Genomic DNA, 18,441 nt, shown 5'->3' with positions numbered 1-18,441 from the left:
CTTACCCTGCCTGGGTTGTCCACTGAGCATTTCCGCGAACTCTATCTGACGTTCTCTGGGCATGGGATTTTGACATATTCCCCAAACCAAAAGGAATGAGTGGGAAACAATCAAGACAACAGATAGAAGCACTTGCATTTGAATGAGTTTCAAGCATGCTTGGGTGCTCGTGTGATCTGAGTGACTTGGATTTGGAATACAACTGTCGCGTGGTGCACCGCGACCTCCAGGCACCCCGGAGTTTCTGAAAAAAAAATTTCTGCGATTTTCACGAAACCACTTTTCTTCAACTTGAATTGGGCTAAAAATCCATCCCTGAAAATAAAAATTCTCTGAGTAGTGTGGAAATGCTGATCCTTACCCTGCCTGGGTTGTCCACTGAGCATTTCCGCGAACTCTATCTGAAGTTCTCTGGGCATGGGATTTTGACATATTCCCCAAACCAAAAGGAATGAGTGGGAAACAATCAAGACAACAGATAGAAGCACTTGCATTTGAATGAGTTTCAAGCATGCTTGGGTGCTCGTGTGATCTGAGTGACTCAGTTTTGGAATACAACTGTCGCGTGGTGCACCGCGACCTCCAGGCACCCCGGAGTTTCTGAAAAAAAATTTTCTGCGATTTTCACGAAACCACTTTTCTTCAAATTGAATTGGGCTAAAAATCCATCCCTGAAAATAAAAATTCTCTGAGTAGTGTGGAAATGCTGATCCTTACCCTGCCTGGGTTGTCCACTGAGCATTTCCGCGAACTCTATCTGAAGTTCTCTGGGCATGGGATTTTGACATATTCCCCAAACCAAAAGGAATGAGTGGGAAACAATCAAGACAACAGATAGAAGCACTTGCATTTGAATGAGTTTCAAGCATGCTTGGGTGCTCGTGTGATCTGAGTGACTTGGATTTGGAATACAACTGTCGCGTGGTGCACCGCGACCTCCAGGCACCCCGGAGTTTCTGAAAAAAAATTTTCTGCGATTTTCACGATACCACTTTTCTTCAACTTGAATTGGGCTAAAAATCCATCCCTGAAAATAAAAATTCTCTGAGTAGTGTGGAAATGCTGATCCTTACCCTGCCTGGGTTGTCCACTGAGCATTTCCGCGAACTCTATCTGAAGTTCTCTGGGCATGGGATTTTGACATATTCCCCAAACCAAAAGGAATGAGTGGGAAACAATCAAGACAACAGATAGAACCACTTGTATTTGAATGAGTTTCAAGCATGCTTGGGTGCTCGTGTGATCTGAGTGACTTGGATTTGGAATACAACTGTCGCGTGGTGCACCGCGACCTCCAGGCACCCCGGAGTTTCTGAAAAAAAATTTTCTGCGATTTTCACGATACCACTTTTCTTCAACTTGAATTGGGCTAAAAATCCATCCCTGAAAATAAAAATTCTCTGAGTAGTGTAGAAATGCTGATCCTTACCCTGCCTGGGTTGTCCACTGAGCATTTCCGCGAACTCTATCTGAAGTTCTCTGGGCATGGGATTTTGACATATTCCCCAAACCAAAAGGAATGAGTGGGAAACAATCAAGACAACAGATAGAAGCACTTGCATTTGAATGAGTTTCAAGCATGCTTGGGTGCTCGTGTGATCTGAGTGACTCAGTTTTGGAATACAACTGTCGCGTGGTGCACCGCGACCTCCAGGCACCCCGGAGTTTCTGAAAAAAAATTTTCTGCGATTTTCACGAAACCACTTTTCTTCAACTTGAATTGGGCTAAAAATCCATCCCTGAAAATAAAAATTCTCTGAGTAGTGTGGAAATGCTGATCCTTACCCTGCCTGGGTTGTCCACTGAGCATTTCCGCGAACTCTATCTGAAGTTCTCTGGGCATGGGATTTTGACATATTCCCCAAACCAAAAGGAATGAGTGGGAAACAATCAAGACAACAGATAGAAGCACTTGCATTTGAATGAGTTTCAAGCATGCTTGGGTGCTCGTGTGATCTGAGTGACTCAGTTTTGGAATACAACTGACGCGTGGTGCACCGCGACCTCCAGGCACCCCGGAGTTTCTGAAAAAAAATTTTCTGCGATTTTCACGAAACCACTTTTCTTCAACTTGAATTGGGCTAAAAATCCATCCCTGAAAATAAAAATTCTCTGAGTAGTGTGGAAATGCTGATCCTTACCCTGCCTGGGTTGTCCACTGAGCATTTCCGCGAACTCTATCTGAAGTTCTCTGGGCATGGGATTTTGACATATTCCCCAAACCAAAAGGAATGATTGGGAAACAATCAAGACAACAGATAGAAGCACTTGCATTTGAATGAGTTTCAAGCATGCTTGGGTGCTCGTGTGATCTGAGTGACTCAGTTTTGGAATACAACTGTCGCGTGGTGCACCGCGACCTCCAGGCACCCCGGAGTTTCTGAAAAAAAAATTTCTGCGATTTTCACGAAACCACTTTTCTTCAACTTGAATTGGGCAAAAAATCCATCCCTGAAAATAAAAATTCTCTGAGTAGTGTGGAATTGCTGATCCTTACCCTGCCTGGGTTGTCCACTGAGCATTTCCGCGAACTCTATCTGAAGTTCTCTGGGCATGGGATTTTGACATATTCCCCAAACCAAAAGGAATGAGTGGGAAACAATCAAGACAACAGATAGAACCACTTGTATTTGAATGAGTTTCAAGCATGCTTGGGTGCTCGTGTGATCTGAGTGACTTGGATTTGGAATACAACTGTCGCGTGGTGCACCGCGACCTCCAGGCACCCCGGAGTTTCTGAAAAAAATTTTCTGCGATTTTCACGAAACCACTTTTCTTCAACTTGAATTGGGCTAAAAATCCATCCCTGAAAATAAAAATTCTCTGAGTAGTGTGGAAATGCTGATCCTTACCCTGCCTGGGTTGTCCACTGAGCATTTCCGCGAACTCTATCTGAAGTTCTCTGGGCATGGGATTTTGACATATTCCCCAAACCAAAAGGAATGAGTGGGAAACAATCAAGACAACAGATAGAAGCACTTGCATTTGAATGAGTTTCAAGCATGCTTGGGTGCTCGTGTGATCTGAGTGACTCAGTTTTGGAATACAACTGTCGCGTGGTGCACCGCGACCTCCAGGCACCCCGGAGTTTCTGAAAAAAATTTTTTTGCGATTTTCACGAAACCACTTTTCTTCAACTTGAATTGGGCTAAAAATCCATCCCTGAAAATAAAAATTCTCTGAGTAGTGTGGAAATGCTGATCCTTACCCTGCCTGGGTTGTCCACTGAGCATTTCCGCGAACTCTATCTGAAGTTCTCTGGGCATGGGATTTTGACATATTCCCCAAACCAAAAGGAATGAGTGGGAAACAATCAAGACAACAGATAGAACCACTTGTATTTGAATGAGTTTCAAGCATGCTTGGGTGCTCGTGTGATCTGAGTGACTTGGATTTGGAATACAACTGTCGCGTGGTGCACCGCGACCTCCAGGCACCCCGGAGTTTCTGAAAAAAAATTTTCTGCGATTTTCAAGATACCACTTTTCTTCAACTTGAATTGGGCTAAAAATCCATCCCTGAAAATAAAAATTCTCTGAGTAGTGTGGAAATGCTGATCCTTACCCTGCCTGGGTTGTCCACTGAGCATTTCCGCGAACTCTATCTGACGTTCTCTGGGCATGGGATTTTGACATATTCCCCAAACCAAAAGGAATGAGTGGGAAACAATCAAGACAACAGATAGAAGCACTTGCATTTGAATGAGTTTCAAGCATGCTTGGGTGCTCGTGTGATCTGAGTGACTCAGTTTTGGAATACAACTGACGCGTGGTGCACCGCGACCTCCAGGCACCCCGGAGTTTCTGAAAAAAAAATTTCTGCGATTTTCACGAAACCACTTTTCTTCAACTTGAATTGGGCTAAAAATCCATCCCTGAAAATAAAAATTCTCTGAGTAGTGTGGAAATGCTGATCCTTACCCTGCCTGGGTTGTCCACTGAGCATTTCCCCGAACTCTATCTGAAGTTCTCTGGGCATGGGATTTTGACATATTCCCCAAACCAAAAGGAATGAGTGGGAAACAATCAAGACAACAGATAGAAGCACTTGCATTTGAATGAGTTTCAAGCATGCTTGGGTGCTCGTGTGATCTGAGTGACTCAGTTTTGGAATACAACTGTCGCGTGGTGCACCGCGACCTCCAGGCACCCCGGAGTTTCTGAAAAAAAAATTTCTGCGATTTTCACGAAACCACTTTTCTTCAACTTGAATTGGGCTAAAAATCCATCCCTGAAAATAAAAATTCTCTGAGTAGTGTGGAAATGCTGATCCTTACCTGCCTGGGTTGTCCACTGAGCATTTTCGCGAACTCTATCTGAAGTTCTCTGGGCATGGGATTTTGACATATTCCCCAAACCAAAAGGAATGAGTGGGAAACAATCAAGACAACAGATAGAACCACTTGCATTTGAATGAGTTTCAAGCATGCTTGGGTGCTCGTGTGATCTGAGTGACTCAGTTTTGGAATACAACTGTCGCGTGGTGCACCGCGACCTCCAGGCAACCCCGGAGTTTCTGAAAAAAAATTTTCTGCGATTTTCACGAAACCACTTTTCTTCAACTTGAATTGGGCTAAAAATCCATCCCTGAAAATAAAAATTCTCTGAGTAGTGTGGAAATGCTGATCCTTACCCTGCCTGGGTTGTCCACTGAGCATTTCCGCGAACTCTATCTGAAGTTCTCTTGGCATGGGATTTTGACATATTCCCCAAACCAAAAGGAATGAGTGGGAAACAATCAAGACAACAGATAGAAGCACTTGCATTTGAATGAGTTTCAAGCATGCTTGGGTGCTCGTGTGATCTGAGTGACTCAGTTTTGGAATACAACTGTCGCGTGGTGCACCGCGACCTCCAGGCACCCCGGAGTTTCTGAAAAAAAAATTTCTGCGATTTTCACGAAACCACTTTTCTTCAACTTGAATTGGGCTAAAAATCCATCCCTGAAAATAAAAATTCTCTGAGTAGTGTGGAAATGCTGATCCTTACCCTGCCTGGGTTGTCCACTGAGCATTTCCGCGAACTCTATCTGAAGTTCTCTGGGCATGGGATTTTGACATATTCCCCAAACCAAAAGGAATGAGTGGGAAACAATCAAGACAACAGATAGAACTACTTGTATTTGAATGAGTTTCAAGCATGCTTGGGTGCTCGTGTGATCTGAGTGACTTGGATTTGGAATACAACTGTCGCGTGGTGCACCGCGACCTCCAGGCACCCCGGAGTTTCTGAAAAAAATTTTCTGCGATTTTCACGAAACCACTTTTCTTCAACTTGAATTGGGCTAAAAATCCATCCCTGAAAATAAAAATTCTCTGAGAAGTGTGGAAATGCTGATCCTTACCCTGCCTGGGTTGTCCACTGAGCATTTCCGCGAACTCTATCTGAAGTTCTCTGGGCATGGGATTTTGACATATTCCCCAAACCAAAAGGAATGAGTGGGAAACAATCAAGACAACAGATAGAAGCACTTGCATTTGAATGAGTTTCAAGCATGCTTGGGTGCTCGTGTGATCTGAGTGACTCAGTTTTGGAATACAACTGTCGCGTGGTGCACCGCGACCTCCAGGCACCCCGGAGTTTCTGAAAAAAAATTTTCTGCGATTTTCACGAAACCACTTTTCTTCAACTTGAATTGGGCTAAAAATCCATCCCTGAAAATAAAAATTCTCTGAGTAGTGTGGAAATGCTGATCCTTACCCTGCCTGGGTTGTCCACTGAGCATTTCCGCGAACTCTATCTGAAGTTCTCTGGGCATGGGATTTTGACATATTCCCCAAACCAAAAGGAATGAGTGGGAAACAATCAAGACAACAGATAGAAGCACTTGCATTTGAATGAGTTTCAAGCATGCTTGGGTGCTCGTGTGATCTGAGTGACTCAGTTTTGGAATACAACTGTCGCGTGGTGCACCGCGACCTCCAGGCACCCCGGAGTTTCTGAAAAAAAAATTTCTGCGATTTTCACGAAACCACTTTTCTTCAACTTGAATTGGGCTAAAAATCCATCCCTGAAAATAAAAATTCTCTGAGTAGTGTGGAAATGCTGATCCTTACCCTGCCTGGGTTGTCCACTGAGCATTTCCGCGAACTCTATCTGAAGTTCTCTGGGCATGGGATTTTGACATATTCCCCAAACCAAAAGGAATGAGTGGGAAACAATCAAGACAACAGATAGAAGCACTTGCATTTGAATGAGTTTCAAGCATGCTTGGGTGCTCGTGTGATCTGAGTGACTTGGATTTGGAATACAACTGTCGCGTGGTGCACCGCGACCTCCAGGCACCCCGGAGTTTCTGAAAAAAAATTTTCTGCGATTTTCACGATACCACTTTTCTTCAACTTGAATTGGGCTAAAAATCCATCCCTGAAAATAAAAATTCTCTGAGTAGTGTGGAAATGCTGATCCTTACCCTGCCTGGGTTGTCCACTGAGCATTTCCGCGAACTCTATCTGAAGTTCTCTGGGCATGGGATTTTGACATATTCCCCAAACCAAAAGGAATGAGTGGGAAACAATCAAGACAACAGATAGAAGCACTTGCATTTGAATGAGTTTCAAGCATGCTTGGGTGCTCGTGTGATCTGAGTGACTCAGTTTTGGAATACAACTGTCGCGTGGTGCACCGCGATCTCCAGGCACCCCGGAGTTTCTGAAAAAAAAATTTCTGCGATTTTCACGAAACCACTTTTCTTCAACTTGAATTGGGCTAAAAATCCATCCCTGAAAATAAAAATTCTCTGAGTAGTGTTGAAATGCTGATCCTTACCTGCCTGGGTTGTCCACTGAGCATTTTCGCGAACTCTATCTGAAGTTCTCTGGGCATGGGATTTTGACATATTCCCCAAACCAAAAGGAATGAGTGGGAAACAATCAAGACAACAGATAGAACCACTTGCATTTGAATGAGTTTCAAGCATGCTTGGGTGCTCGTGTGATCTGAGTGACTCAGTTTTGGAATACAACTGTCGCGTGGTGCACCGCGACCTCCAGGCAACCCCGGAGTTTCTGAAAAAAAATTTTCTGCGATTTTCACGAAACCACTTTTCTTCAACTTGAATTGGGCTAAAAATCCATCCCTGAAAATAAAAATTCTCTGAGTAGTGTGGAAATGCTGATCCTTACCCTGCCTGGGTTGTCCACTGAGCATTTCCGCGAACTCTATCTGAAGTTCTCTGGGCATGGGATTTTGACATATTCCCCAAACCAAAAGGAATGAGTGGGAAACAATCAAGACAACAGATAGAAGCACTTGCATTTGAATGAGTTTCAAGCATGCTTGGGTGCTCGTGTGATCTGAGTGACTCAGTTTTGGAATACAACTGTCGCGTGGTGCACCGCGACCTCCAGGCACCCCGGAGTTTCTGAAAAAAAAATTTCTGCGATTTTCACGAAACCACTTTTCTTCAACTTGAATTGGGCTAAAAATCCATCCCTGAAAATAAAAATTCTCTGAGTAGTGTGGAAATGCTGATCCTTACCCTGCCTGGGTTGTCCACTGAGCATTTCCGCGAACTCTATCTGAAGTTCTCTTGGCATGGGATTTTGACATATTCCCCAAACCAAAAGGAATGAGTGGGAAACAATCAAGACAACAGATAGAAGCACTTGCATTTGAATGAGTTTCAAGCATGCTTGGGTGCTCGTGTGATCTGAGTGACTCAGTTTTGGAATACAACTGTCGCGTGGTGCACCGCGACCTCCAGGCACCCCGGAGTTTCTGAAAAAAAAATTTCTGCGATTTTCACGAAACCACTTTTCTTCAACTTGAATTGGGCTAAAAATCCATCCCTGAAAATAAAAATTCTCTGAGTAGTGTGGAAATGCTGATCCTTACCCTGCCTGGGTTGTCCACTGAGCATTTCCGCGAACTCTATCTGAAGTTCTCTGGGCATGGGATTTTGACATATTCCCCAAACCAAAAGGAATGAGTGGGAAACAATCAAGACAACAGATAGAACTACTTGTATTTGAATGAGTTTCAAGCATGCTTGGGTGCTCGTGTGATCTGAGTGACTTGGATTTGGAATACAACTGTCGCGTGGTGCACCGCGACCTCCAGGCACCCCGGAGTTTCTGAAAAAAATTTTCTGCGATTTTCACGAAACCACTTTTCTTCAACTTGAATTGGGCTAAAAATCCATCCCTGAAAATAAAAATTCTCTGAGTAGTGTGGAAATGCTGATCCTTACCCTGCCTGGGTTGTCCACTGAGCATTTCCGCGAACTCTATCTGAAGTTCTCTGGGCATGGGATTTTGACATATTCCCCAAACCAAAAGGAATGAGTGGGAAACAATCAAGACAACAGATAGAAGCACTTGCATTTGAATGAGTTTCAAGCATGCTTGGGTGCTCGTGTGATCTGAGTGACTCAGTTTTGGAATACAACTGTCGCGTGGTGCACCGCGACCTCCAGGCACCCCGGAGTTTCTGAAAAAAAATTTTCTGCGATTTTCACGAAACCACTTTTCTTCAACTTGAATTGGGCTAAAAATCCATCCCTGAAAATAAAAATTCTCTGAGTAGTGTGGAAATGCTGATCCTTACCCTGCCTGGGTTGTCCACTGAGCATTTCCGCGAACTCTATCTGAAGTTCTCTGGGCATGGGATTTTGACATATTCCCCAAACCAAAAGGAATGAGTGGGAAACAATCAAGACAACAGATAGAAGCACTTGCATTTGAATGAGTTTCAAGCATGCTTGGGTGCTCGTGTGATCTGAGTGACTCAGTTTTGGAATACAACTGTCGCGTGGTGCACCGCGACCTCCAGGCACCCCGGAGTTTCTGAAAAAAAAATTTCTGCGATTTTCACGAAACCACTTTTCTTCAACTTGAATTGGGCTAAAAATCCATCCCTGAAAATAAAAATTCTCTGAGTAGTGTGGAAATGCTGATCCTTACCCTGCCTGGGTTGTCCACTGAGCATTTCCGCGAACTCTATCTGAAGTTCTCTGGGCATGGGATTTTGACATATTCCCCAAACCAAAAGGAATGAGTGGGAAACAATCAAGACAACAGATAGAAGCACTTGCATTTGAATGAGTTTCAAGCATGCTTGGGTGCTCGTGTGATCTGAGTGACTTGGATTTGGAATACAACTGTCGCGTGGTGCACCGCGACCTCCAGGCACCCCGGAGTTTCTGAAAAAAAATTTTCTGCGATTTTCACGATACCACTTTTCTTCAACTTGAATTGGGCTAAAAATCCATCCCTGAAAATAAAAATTCTCTGAGTAGTGTGGAAATGCTGATCCTTACCCTGCCTGGGTTGTCCACTGAGCATTTCCGCGAACTCTATCTGAAGTTCTCTGGGCATGGGATTTTGACATATTCCCCAAACCAAAAGGAATGAGTGGGAAACAATCAAGACAACAGATAGAAGCACTTGCATTTGAATGAGTTTCAAGCATGCTTGGGTGCTCGTGTGATCTGAGTGACTCAGTTTTGGAATACAACTGTCGCGTGGTGCACCGCGATCTCCAGGCACCCCGGAGTTTCTGAAAAAAAAATTTCTGCGATTTTCACGAAACCACTTTTCTTCAACTTGAATTGGGCTAAAAATCCATCCCTGAAAATAAAAATTCTCTGAGTAGTGTTGAAATGCTGATCCTTACCTGCCTGGGTTGTCCACTGAGCATTTTCGCGAACTCTATCTGAAGTTCTCTGGGCATGGGATTTTGACATATTCCCCAAACCAAAAGGAATGAGTGGGAAACAATCAAGACAACAGATAGAACCACTTGCATTTGAATGAGTTTCAAGCATGCTTGGGTGCTCGTGTGATCTGAGTGACTCAGTTTTGGAATACAACTGTCGCGTGGTGCACCGCGACCTCCAGGCAACCCCGGAGTTTCTGAAAAAAAATTTTCTGCGATTTTCACGAAACCACTTTTCTTCAACTTGAATTGGGCTAAAAATCCATCCCTGAAAATAAAAATTCTCTGAGTAGTGTGGAAATGCTGATCCTTACCCTGCCTGGGTTGTCCACTGAGCATTTCCGCGAACTCTATCTGAAGTTCTCTGGGCATGGGATTTTGACATATTCCCCAAACCAAAAGGAATGAGTGGGAAACAATCAAGACAACAGATAGAAGCACTTGCATTTGAATGAGTTTCAAGCATGCTTGGGTGCTCGTGTGATCTGAGTGACTCAGTTTTGGAATACAACTGTCGCGTGGTGCACCGCGACCTCCAGGCACCCCGGAGTTTCTGAAAAAAAAATTTCTGCGATTTTCACGAAACCACTTTTCTTCAACTTGAATTGGGCTAAAAATCCATCCCTGAAAATAAAAATTCTCTGAGTAGTGTGGAAATGCTGATCCTTACCCTGCCTGGGTTGTCCACTGAGCATTTCCGCGAACTCTATCTGAAGTTCTCTGGGCATGGGATTTTGACATATTCCCCAAACCAAAAGGAATGAGTGGGAAACAATCAAGACAACAGATAGAACTACTTGTATTTGAATGAGTTTCAAGCATGCTTGGGTGCTCGTGTGATCTGAGTGACTCAGTTTTGGAATACAACTGTCGCGTGGTGCACCGCGACCTCCAGGCACCCCGGAGTTTCTGAAAAAAAATTTTCTGCGATTTTCACGAAACCACTTTTCTTCAACTTGAATTGGGCTAAAAATCCATCCCTGAAAATAAAAATTCTCTGAGTAGTGTGGAAATGCTGATCCTTACCCTGCCTGGGTTGTCCACTGAGCATTTCCGCGAACTCTATCTGAAGTTCTCTGGGCATGGGATTTTGACATATTCCCCAAACCAAAAGGAATGAGTGGGAAACAATCAAGACAACAGATAGAAGCACTTGCATTTGAATGAGTTTCAAGCATGCTTGGGTGCTCGTGTGATCTGAGTGACTCAGTTTTGGCATACAACTGTCGCGTGGTGCACCGCGACCTCCAGGCACCCCGGAGTTTCTGAAAAAAAATTTTCTGCGATTTTCACGAAACCACTTTTCTTCAACTTGAATTGGGCTAAAAATCCATCCCTGAAAATAAAAATTCTCTGAGTAGTGTGGAAATGCTGATCCTTACCCTGCCTGGGTTGTCCACTGAGCATTTCCGCGAACTCTATCTGAAGTTCTCTGGGCATGGGATTTTGACATATTCCCCAAACCAAAAGGAATGAGTGGGAAACAATCAAGACAACAGATAGAAGCACTTGCATTTGAATGAGTTTCAAGCATGCTTGGGTGCTCGTGTGATCTGAGTGACTCAGTTTTGGCATACAACTGTCGCGTGGTGCACCGCGACCTCCAGGCACCCCGGAGTTTCTGAAAAAAAATTTTCTGCGATTTTCACGAAACCACTTTTCTTCAACTTGAATTGGGCTAAAAATCCATCCCTGAAAATAAAAATTCTCTGAGTAGTGTGGAAATGCTGATCCTTACCCTGCCTGGGTTGTCCACTGAGCATTTCCCCGAACTCTATCTGAAGTTCTCTGGGCATGGGATTTTGACATATTCCCCAAACCAAAAGGAATGAGTGGGAAACAATCAAGACAACAGATAGAAGCACTTGCATTTGAATGAGTTTCAAGCATGCTTGGGTGCTCGTGTGATCTGAGTGACTCAGTTTTGGAATACAACTGTCGCGTGGTGCACCGCGACCTCCAGGCACATCGGAGTTTCTGAAAAAAAAATTTCTGCGATTTTCACGAAACCACTTTTCTTCAACTTGAATTGGGCTAAAAATCCATCCCTGAAAATAAAAATTCTCTGAGTAGTGTGGAAATGCTGATCCTTACCTGCCTGGGTTGTCCACTGAGCATTTTCGCGAACTCTATCTGAAGTTCTCTGGGCATGGGATTTTGACATATTCCCCAAACCAAAAGGAATGAGTGGGAAACAATCAAGACAACAGATAGAACCACTTGCATTTGAATGAGTTTCAAGCATGCTTGGGTGCTCGTGTGATCTGAGTGACTCAGTTTTGGAATACAACTGTCGCGTGGTGCACCGCGACCTCCAGGCAACCCCGGAGTTTCTGAAAAAAAATTTTCTGCGATTTTCACGAAACCACTTTTCTTCAACTTGAATTGGGCTAAAAATCCATCCCTGAAAATAAAAATTCTCTGAGTAGTGTGGAAATGCTGATCCTTACCCTGCCTGGGTTGTCCACTGAGCATTTCCGCGAACTCTATCTGAAGTTCTCTGGGCATGGGATTTTGACATATTCCCCAAACCAAAAGGAATGAGTGGGAAACAATCAAGACAACAGATAGAAGCACTTGCATTTGAATGAGTTTCAAGCATGCTTGGGTGCTCGTGTGATCTGAGTGACTCAGTTTTGGAATACAACTGTCGCGTGGTGCACCGCGACCTCCAGGCACCCCGGAGTTTCTGAAAAAAAAATTTCTGCGATTTTCACGAAACCACTTTTCTTCAACTTGAATTGGGCTAAAAATCCATCCCTGAAAATAAAAATTCTCTGAGTAGTGTGGAAATGCTGATCCTTACCCTGCCTGGGTTGTCCACTGAGCATTTCCGCGAACTCTATCTGAAGTTCTCTGGGCATGGGATTTTGACATATTCCCCAAACCAAAAGGAATGAGTGGGAAACAATCAAGACAACAGATAGAACCACTTGTATTTGAATGAGATTCAAGCATGCTTGGGTGCTCGTGTGATCTGAGTGACTTGGATTTGGAATACAACTGTCGCGTGGTGCACCGCGACCTCCAGGCACCCCGGAGTTTCTGAAAAAAAATTTTCTGCGATTTTCACGATACCACTTTTCTTCAACTTGAATTGGGCTAAAAATCCATCCCTGAAAATAAAAATTCTCTGAGTAGTGTGGAAATGCTGATCCTTACCCTGCCTGGGTTGTCCACTGAGCATTTCCGCGAACTCTATCTGAAGTTCTCTGGGCATGGGATTTTGACATATTCCCCAAACCAAAAGGAATGAGTGGGAAACAATCAAGACAACAGATAGAAGCACTTGCATTTGAATGAGTTTCAAGCATGCTTGGGTGCTCGTGTGATCTGAGTGACTCAGTTTTGGCATACAACTGTCGCGTGGTGCACCGCGACCTCCAGGCACCCCGGAGTTTCTGAAAAAAAATTTTCTGCGATTTTCACGAAACCACTTTTCTTCAACTTGAATTGGGCTAAAAATCCATCCCTGAAAATAAAAATTCTCTGAGTAGTGTGGAAATGCTGATCCTTACCCTGCCTGGGTTGTCCACTGAGCATTTCCCCGAACTCTATCTGAAGTTCTCTGGGCATGGGATTTTGACATATTCCCCAAACCAAAAGGAATGAGTGGGAAACAATCAAGACAACAGATAGAAGCACTTGCATTTGAATGAGTTTCAAGCATGCTTGGGTGCTCGTGTGATCTGAGTGACTCAGTTTTGGAATACAACTGTCGCGTGGTGCACCGCGACCTCCAGGCACCCCGGAGTTTCTGAAAAAAAAATTTCTGCGATTTTCACGAAACCACTTTTCTTCAACTTGAATTGGGCTAAAAATCCATCCCTGAAAATAAAAATTCTCTGAGTAGTGTGGAAATGCTGATCCTTACCTGCCTGGGTTGTCCACTGAGCATTTTCGCGAACTCTATCTGAAGTTCTCTGGGCATGGGATTTTGACATATTCCCCAAACCAAAAGGAATGAGTGGGAAACAATCAAGACAACAGATAGAACCACTTGCATTTGAATGAGTTTCAAGCATGCTTGGGTGCTCGTGTGATCTGAGTGACTCAGTTTTGGAATACAACTGTCGCGTGGTGCACCGCGACCTCCAGGCAACCCCGGAGTTTCTGAAAAAAAATTTTCTGCGATTTTCACGAAACCACTTTTCTTCAACTTGAATTGGGCTAAAAATCCATCCCTGAAAATAAAAATTCTCTGAGTAGTGTGGAAATGCTGATCCTTACCCTGCCTGGGTTGTCCACTGAGCATTTCCGCGAACTCTATCTGAAGTTCTCTGGGCATGGGATTTTGACATATTCCCCAAACCAAAAGGAATGAGTGGGAAACAATCAAGACAACAGATAGAAGCACTTGCATTTGAATGAGTTTCAAGCATGCTTGGGTGCTCGTGTGATCTGAGTGACTCAGTTTTGGAATACAACTGTCGCGTGGTGCACCGCGACCTCCAGGCACCCCGGAGTTTCTGAAAAAAAAATTTCTGCGATTTTCACGAAACCACTTTTCTTCAACTTGAATTGGGCTAAAAATCCATCCCTGAAAATAAAAATTCTCTGAGTAGTGTGGAAATGCTGATCCTTACCCTGCCTGGGTTGTCCACTGAGCATTTCCGCGAACTCTATCTGAAGTTCTCTGGGCATGGGATTTTGACATATTCCCCAAACCAAAAGGAATGAGTGGGAAACAATCAAGACAACAGATAGAAGCACTTGCATTTGAATGAGTTTCAAGCATGCTTGGGTGCTCGTGTGATCTGAGTGACTTGGATTTGGAATACAACTGTCGCGTGGTGCACCGCGACCTCCAGGCACCCCGGAGTTTCTGAAAAAAAATTTTCTGCGATTTTCACGATACCACTTTTCTTCAACTTGAATTGGGCTAAAAATCCATCCCTGAAAATAAAAATTCTCTGAGTAGTGTGGAAATGCTGATCCTTACCCTGCCTGGGTTGTCCACTGAGCATTTCCGCGAACTCTATCTGAAGTTCTCTGGGCATGGGATTTTGACATATTCCCCAAACCAAAAGGAATGAGTGGGAAACAATCAAGACAACAGATAGAAGCACTTGCATTTGAATGAGTTTCAAGCATGCTTGGGTGCTCGTGTGATCTGAGTGACTCAGTTTTGGAATACAACTGTCGCGTGGTGCACCGCGACCTCCAGGCACCCCGGAGTTTCTGAAAAAAAATTTTCTGCGATTTTCACGAAACCACTTTTCTTCAACTTGAATTGGGCTAAAAATCCATCCCTGAAAATAAAAATTCTCTGAGTAGTGTGGAAATGCTGATCCTTACCCTGCCTGGGTTGTCCACTGAGCATTTCCGCGAACTCTATCTGAAGTTCTCTGGGCATGGGATTTTGACATATTCCCCAAACCAAAAGGAATGAGTGGGAAACAATCAAGACAACAGATAGAAGCACTTGCATTTGAATGAGTTTCAAGCATGCTTGGGTGCTCGTGTGATCTGAGTGACTCAGTTTTGGAATACAACTGTCGCGTGGTGCACCGCGACCTCCAGGCACCCCGGAGTTTCTGAAAAAAAAATTTCTGCGATTTTCACGAAACCACTTTTCTTCAACTTGAATTGGGCTAAAAATCCATCCCTGAAAATAAAAATTCTCTGAGTAGTGTGGAAATGCTGATCCTTACCCTGCCTGGGTTGTCCACTGAGCATTTCCGCGAACTCTATCTGAAGTTCTCTGGGCATGGGATTTTGACATATTCCCCAAACCAAAAGGAATGAGTGGGAAACAATCAAGACAACAGATAGAAGCACTTGCATTTGAATGAGTTTCAAGCATGCTTGGGTGCTCGTGTGATCTGAGTGACTCAGTTTTGGAATACAACTGTCGCGTGGTGCACCGCGACCTCCAGGCACCCCGGAGTTTCTGAAAAAAAAATTTCTGCGATTTTCACGAAACCACTTTTCTTCAACTTGAATTGGGCTAAAAATCCATCCCTGAAAATAAAAATTCTCTGAGTAGTGTGGAAATGCTGATCCTTACCCTGCCTGGGTTGTCCACTGAGCATTTCCGCGAACTCTATCTGAAGTTCTCTGGGCATGGGATTTTGATATATTCCCCAAACCAAAAGGAATGAGTGGGAAACAATCAAGACAACAGATAGAACTACTTGTATTTGAATGAGTTTCAAGCATGCTTGGGTGCTCGTGTGATCTGAGTGACTTGGATTTGGAATACAACTGTCGCGTGGTGCACCGCGAACTCCAGGCACCCCGGAGTTTCTGAAAAAAATTTTCTGCGATTTTCACGAAACCACTTTTCTTCAACTTGAATTGGGCTAAAAATCCATCCCTGAAAATAAAAATTCTCTGAGTAGTGTGGAAATGCTGATCCTTACCCTGCCTGGGTTGTCCACTGAGCATTTCCGCGAACTCTATCTGAAGTTCTCTGGGCATGGGATTTTGACATATTCCCCAAACCAAAAGGAATGAGTGGGAAACAATCAAGACAACAGATAGAAGCACTTGCATTTGAATGAGTTTCAAGCATGCTTGGGTGCTCGTGTGATCTGAGTGACTCAGTTTTGGAATACAACTGTCGCGTGGTGCACCGCGACCTCCAGGCACCCCGGAGTTTCTGAAAAAAAATTTTCTGCGATTTTCACGAAACCACTTTTCTTCAACTTGAATTGGGCTAAAAATCCATCCCTGAAAATAAAAATTCTCTGAGTAGTGTGGAAATGCTGATCCTTACCCTGCCTGGGTTGTCCACTGAGCATTTCCGCGAACTCTATCTGAAGTTCTCTGGGCATGGGATTTTGACATATTCCCCAAACCAAAAGGAATGAGTGGGAAACAATCAAGACAACAGATAGAAGCACTTGCATTTGAATGAGTTTCAAGCATGCTTGGGTGCTCGTGTGATCTGAGTGACTCAGTTTTGGCATACAACTGTCGCGTGGTGCACCGCGACCTCCAGGCACCCCGGAGTTTCTGAAAAAAAATTTTCTGCGATTTTCACGAAACCACTTTTCTTCAACTTGAATTGGGCTAAAAATCCATCCCTGAAAATAAAAATTCTCTGAGTAGTGTGGAAATGCTGATCCTTACCCTGCCTGGGTTGTCCACTGAGCATTTCCCCGAACTCTATCTGAAGTTCTCTGGGCATGGGATTTTGACATATTCCCCAAACCAAAAGGAATGAGTGGGAAACAATCAAGACAACAGATAGAAGCACTTGCATTTGAATGAGTTTCAAGCATGCTTGGGTGCTCGTGTGATCTGAGTGACTCAGTTTTGGAATACAACTGTCGCGTGGTGCACCGCGACCTCCAGGCACCCCGGAGTTTCTGAAAAAAAAATTTCTGCGATTTTCACGAAACCACTTTTCTTCAACTTGAATTGGGCTAAAAATCCATCCCTGAAAATAAAAATTCTCTGAGTAGTGTGGAAATGCTGATCCTTACCTGCCTGGGTTGTCCACTGAGCATTTTGGCGAACTCTATCTGAAGTTCTCTGGGCATGGGATTTTGACATATTCCCCAAACCAAAAGGAATGAGTGGGAAACAATCAAGACAACAGATAGAACCACTTGCATTTGAATGAGTTTCAAGCATGCTTGGGTGCTCGTGTGATCTGAGTGACTCAGTTTTGGAATACAACTGTCGCGTGGTGCACCGCGACCTCCAGGCAACCCCGGAGTTTCTGAAAAAAAATTTTCTGCGATTTTCACGAAACCACTTTTCTTCAACTTGAATTGGGCTAAAAATCCATCCCTGAAAATAAAAATTCTCTGAGTAGTGTGGAAATGCTGATCCTTACCCTGCCTGGGTTGTCCACTGAGCATTTCCGCGAACTCTATCTGAAGTTCTCTGGGCATGGGATTTTGACATATTCCCCAAACCAAAAGGAATGAGTGGGAAACAATCAAGACAACAGATAGAAGCACTTGCATTTGAATGAGTTTCAAGCATGCTTGGGTGCTCGTGTGATCTGAGTGACTCAGTTTTGGAATACAACTGTCGCGTGGTGCACCGCGACCTCCAGGCACCCCGGAGTTTCTGAAAAAAAAATTTCTGCGATTTTCACGAAACCACTTTTCTTCAACTTGAATTGGGCTAAAAATCCATCCCTGAAAATAAAAATTCTCTGAGTAGTGTGGAAATGCTGATCCTTACCCTGCCTGGGTTGTCCACTGAGCATTTCCGCGAACTCTATCTGAAGTTCTCTGGGCATGGGATTTTGACATATTCCCCAAACCAAAAGGAATGAGTGGGAAACAATCAAGACAACAGATAGAACTACTTGTATTTGAATGAGTTTCAAGCATGCTTGGGTGCTCGTGTGATCTGAGTGACTTGGATTTGGAATACAACTGTCGCGTGGTGCACCGCGACCTCCAGGCACCCCGGAGTTTCTGAAAAAAATTTTCTGCGATTTTCACGAAACCACTTTTCTTCAACTTGAATTGGGCTAAAAATCCATCCCTGAAAATAAAAATTCTCTGAGTAGTGTGGAAATGCTGATCCTTACCCTGCCTGGGTTGTCCACTGAGCATTTCCGCGAACTCTATCTGAAGTTCTCTGGGCATGGGATTTTGACATATTCCCCAAACCAAAAGGAATGAGTGGGAAACAATCAAGACAACAGATAGAAGCACTTGCATTTGAATGAGTTTCAAGCATGCTTGGGTGCTCGTGTGATCTGAGTGACTCAGTTTTGGAATACAACTGTCGCGTGGTGCACCGCGACCTCCAGGCACCCCGGAGTTTCTGAAAAAAAATTTTCTGCGATTTTCACGAAACCACTTTTCTTCAA

This window comes from Lepisosteus platostomus, chromosome 12 (assembly GCF_059453375.1).
Source record: "Lepisosteus platostomus isolate fLepPlt1 chromosome 12, fLepPlt1.hap1, whole genome shotgun sequence".
Classification (NCBI taxonomy): Eukaryota; Metazoa; Chordata; class Actinopteri; order Semionotiformes; family Lepisosteidae; genus Lepisosteus; species Lepisosteus platostomus.
This window is presented reverse-complemented; position numbering follows the sequence as displayed.